Below are 5,062 nucleotides of genomic sequence, written 5' to 3' on the forward strand. Positions count from 1 at the left end.
AAGCCAGATGCAAACTCTGCTTCTGTCCCAGGTGCTGAAAACCTTCCTGGTGGACATAATAACCAAAGAGGATGTGAAGATGGTCCACCGCTTCATATTGATGCCCTCCGCCTTGCCCCTCTTTACATTCAGGACCATTAACTAGTCACGTGTCTGCACCGAGGGTCCCAGCCATGCCACTACACTCTCTCTTCCTTGACCCCACGCCACCTCCCCTTTCCCAGCTGCACAGCTTCCTGGACCACACCATGTCCTGCCAGCCTCATGCACAATTGTTACAGCTGAAATCCTGCAGCGGCAGGGCTTGCAGCAAGGCCAGGGTGGAGCTGGGATGATCCTGCTGTCAGGACCTGGCGTTGTCTCCAGCACCAGCCAGATCCTTTTCCAGCAAACAGCATCCTCTAGGGGCTTAGCCCCCACCCCTCCCTGCACTAGCTGCAGGCTCCTCATGTGGTCATCCAAACACCCTGAGATCCTGCCCCATGCCTTCCTATCCCGTCTCACACCACTGCTCCCTCCCTTCCCTCTCATGGGTGCCTCTGTGTGGGTTGTCTGAGGGTCAGGAAAAGGGAACCCAGCTTCTGAGACTCCAGCTCAAGGTCCCTCTCCTGCAGCCTGCCTTCCCAGGCAGCTCAAGCACACACTAAGCTCTCTGGAAGTCATCATCCTGGAAAGGGATCCTGAGGTTAGGGTGGAGAGGCCCTGGTGATCACTTTTCCTGAAATATCCCCATTTTGAATACAACAAAGCTGAGTCATGAGGGAACTGTGACCCCACAGCTATCTGGTGTTGGCCACGTGCACCAGGCCAGCTGTCCTGTGGACCAGGCATTGTTCTGTGCTCAGCTCCGTGCCATGCCCTGGGGCAGGGCCTGCAGATGCCGAGAGGGGCAGAGGCAGTCATGTGGGGTGAGAGCAGGGCAGACTCGAGTGGGCCCACGGTGACAGGGACGGCTTCTGCCCACTAGTTGCTTGTTCAGCACATGAGCACGAGCCACGTGCCATGACTGTGGAGGGCACGGGAGGCAGCAGTTAGCAGAGGGGATGTGCCCCCAGCCCTCACCTGCTCCTCACCCAGCAGAGTGGACAGACACCTCGATCATGGTCTGCTCTGTCGTGCAGGAGAGAGGGGAGAGGAAGTGCCAAACTTAAGAGAACAGCTAGTCAGACTGTCTTTGCCCCAAGGACTTTCACTGGACCCACGCTCACAGCAGACAGATCATGATGGCTTTTTGCTCCATGAAAGGTGAAATCCTTAGATATGCAGCCCAGGGGTTGTCAGTAGCTCCATCAGCGACTCAGGTTCGTCACCCTGTGGTCACAGACGCTGGCCTTCCCAGGGCACGCAGCCCTGCATCAGACAGCAGGGAGGGAGGCGCCAGGAGCCCAAGGCCATGGGGCCTGTGCTCTCCGGCATGAGGCTTTCCCAGAATACCCATCCAGCCCCACAGGTCAGCAGCAGGTCAGATGGTCCTGAAATGCACCTGCAAAAATCTTTTTTTTTTAACTCTTTATTTCTCAATTATTATAGATACATAGAAAGTTGCAAGAAAAGGTATAGGAATGTTCTCTGCTCCTTTCACACAGCTTTCCCAAAATCAATATCTTGCCTCTCTATAATACAGTATTTAAACCAGGAATAAACAGTGGTACCATCCTCTGAGCTTGTTGAGAGATTAACAGTTATTTGTGTGTGTGCGTGTGAGCAAGTGTGTGCAAGTGTCATTCTGAGCAGTGTTATCACATATGTAATTCTCTCTGTTCAAAGTGCAGATTTAATTAATAATCAATATGGTGAGGCCAACAGGCCAGGGGATGATTGACCTCATAACACAGTCTGTTACTGCAGTTCCCTGGGGTAGGTTCATGTCTTGCTGTGGTGGCCATGCTGGGAAGCACCTGGGTCCATCCGGAGACAGAGGGTGTGGGGCAAGTGTGGCCAGAGGCCTTGCATTGTTCCACTGGGGGGAACAGGAGAGGCAAGCCAAGCAGGCTTAGCACTGGTTGGTTTGCACAGTTACCAAAGGCTCTGGGGCATGGGTAGTCCCTAGGTGTCTGGTGCCCGACTCTGGTGGATTGGTGCTGGGAACAGGGGCCTGGAACAGGACAGGCCTATAATGTGGCCGGTGCATGGCTGAGTCTGCATGTGAAACGCGCTATCAACGGTCCTCTTCTATCTCTTGCAATTTCCTAGCCCTGGAGGGCACTGAGCCCAGGGTCACCAAGACCCTGAAGAACATAAAAAATATAGGCAATAACAAGACACGGTTATACAATTGGCTGTGTGATGCTTTGATACCATATTATGGAAACATTAAAGAGTAGAACAGAGGCTGTTCTAAACAGTGGAGAAAACTTTTTATGGTAGTACAAGGAGCAACACAAAAACAAGTATAAGGAGTTTTTTAGGTGGTTCATAATTAAGTTTCCCATTTGTATGGCACCAGCCAAGAGAACAGATCTGAAATTTCCAGGGTATTTAACAATATCTCGGTGAAGTCGCAAAGTGTGTTTAAAGTATGATTTTGTTTTAACACATGTGACAACTATACATATGTGTGTGTGTGTGTATCTGTATATATTATGGTAGTTCCCAACATCTGTTGATAAATAGAATTAAAAGGTAATACTAATCTTTCTGTGAACTTTCTGAAGTACTCTCACGTGTGTTTGTGTCTGTTTCTATATGTATGTATATACTTATGAGGGTACTTCCAAAAGTTCGTGGAAAAATGGAATTAAAAGATAATGCAGATCTGGAGTGACGTCATCAAGGTGGCAGAATACATGATTCCCAGTGTCGCTCCCCCAACAATGTGCCAATGCACAACTATTAAAAAGCAAAGACCGCGGCCTACCTGGGAGTACCATAGCTGGGGGAAAAGGAGGAGAGACCCATGGAGATCATGAAGGACCGAGTGGCCACAGCAAGGAGGTGTAGGGACAGTGCCAATCATTCTGAGCTAGCCCGGTACAGAGGTGGGTAGTAGCTGCTGCCAGATAAAAGCCATGGCAGCACCCTTCACATAAACTTGCTTTGAGCCTGCAGGGAGGAGGAGGGCTTCAGAGCCAAACATACCAGCTGCCACACCCTAAAGACCACAGGCAGAATGCCCCTGCACTCACATATAAGCAAGAGACCACAGAAAACTAGAGACAGGAACTTCTCAGAGGCCAGTAATTATCCTGAGGGATGTGTACACATTTGGTCCACAGGAAGCAGCTGAATACAAGGGAAAGGCTGTCCCACCAGGGCAATGTGGGGTGCACTGAAGGCAACTTATCTCAGTGGAAATTGGTCAGGATGATAAACTGCAAGGGGCTCAATCTGCAGGAAGACTCAGTCCTGGGCCAGAATTTCCACACAATCCAGACCAGAAGTGATTTACAATCTGCACACAAAAAAAGTTGTTCCCAGAGAATCAGTGGCAAGAAATTTAGCTCGAGAACAAAGCTCAAGGTCTAATCCCCACATAAAGGTCCTCATTCAGGAAATGACCACAGGACAGCACATTAGTTCCTGTGGAGGTTCTAAGTGGTGTTGGTACAAATTAATCCACCATAGAATAGGGAGGGGGGAGAAAATGACAGACCAGAGACATAGCTCTGATATTAGCCAGTAAAGATCTAACACAACCAAGGAACACCTATAAACCCTAGAAAATGTAGCAGTCTGCTCTAATGCCCAGGCATCAAAGTAAACCAGCAATGGATGCAGAGGAACAGCTGATCTATGAAATGTCTGACAGAGGACTCAGAATAACCCTCTTAAGGGTGTTCAGGGACTCACGAGAAAATACAAATAAAAAATTAAATGGTATCATGGGGAAAATTCAGGAGCAGAAGGATAGAAATCTCCAACAGAAGACTTAATCAAACAGAGGAAAGAATCAGTGAGCTCAAAGATAAAACACATGTAAATATTGAATCAGAGGAGCAAAAAGAAAAAAGAATGAGAAAGAAACAAAACAAAACTTCAGCACACAAGACTTAAGACTCCCTTAAGTGAAATAATCTCTTCATAACTGGCATATCCAAAGCAGAAGAGAAAGGAACATTTAGAAGGCATATTCAATGAAATAATAACAGAACTTTTCTCAAGTATGAAGAAAGATGACAGAACATAGATACAGGAATCTCAGAAGTTGCCAATCAAATTCAATCCAAAAAGGAGCACCTGAAGACATATCATAATGAAATGATTAAAACCAAAGACAAAGAGAGAATGCTGAAAGCAACTGCCGAGCCCATGGTGCACTCGGGAGAGTGCGGCACTGGGAGTGCAGCAGCGCTCCCGCCGTGGGTTCAGATCCTATATAGGGATGACCGGTGCACTCACAGTGCTCACTGGCTGAGCACAGTGCAGCCGGTCTCAAAAAGGACAAAAAAAAAAAAAAATCCAAAGACAAAGAGAGAATGCTGAAAGCAACAAGAGAGGAGAAACACATAACATTCAATGGAGCCCCAATAAGGCTCTCAGTGGATTTTGCTGGAGAAACCCTACAGGCCAGAAAAGAATGGGATGATATATTCGCAGTGCTGAAGGAAAAAGACTGTCAGCCAAGAACTCTGTATCCAGAAAAACTAACCTTCAAATTTGAAGGAGAAATAAAGTGCTTCCCAGACAAGCAAAAGCTAAAAGAATTCATCAACACTAGACCTGCATTAGAAACGCTAAAGAGAGCTCTTCAATCTGAAAGAAAATGATGCTAAAGAGTAGCAAGAAAACTTCTGAGGATACAAAACTCATTAGTAAAGTAAATACATAGACAACCTCGGTACTCCAGTATTGTAAGGATGGTAAATAAACCACTTATATCTTTAGCATGGAATAAACCACTTATATCTTAAGCATGAGGACTAAAAGAGACAGATCTACCAAGACACTATCCTATACCAAAACCATGTAAGAGATAGGCTATATTAAAAGTTGTAACTTGGAACAACAAAATATGAAAAAGTGGTGGGTAATGAGACCAAAGCATAGAGCTGGTTCTGGTGTTTCTTTTTTCTTGGATATCAAAAGTAAGTTGTTATGAGTCTAAAATGACTTGTTACTACTA

General features: G+C 46.7%; 1 pseudogene; it reads left to right on the forward strand.

Moving 5' to 3' along the window:
- LOC103599093 overlaps positions 1–145 on the forward strand; it is a 7,037-nt pseudogene extending 6,892 nt beyond the window's left edge.
- Positions 146–5,062: the final 4,917 nt, after the last annotated feature.

Source organism: Galeopterus variegatus, unplaced genomic scaffold, assembly GCF_000696425.1.
Source record: "Galeopterus variegatus unplaced genomic scaffold, G_variegatus-3.0.2 Scaffold2848, whole genome shotgun sequence".
Lineage (NCBI taxonomy): Eukaryota > Metazoa > Chordata > Mammalia > Dermoptera > Cynocephalidae > Galeopterus > Galeopterus variegatus.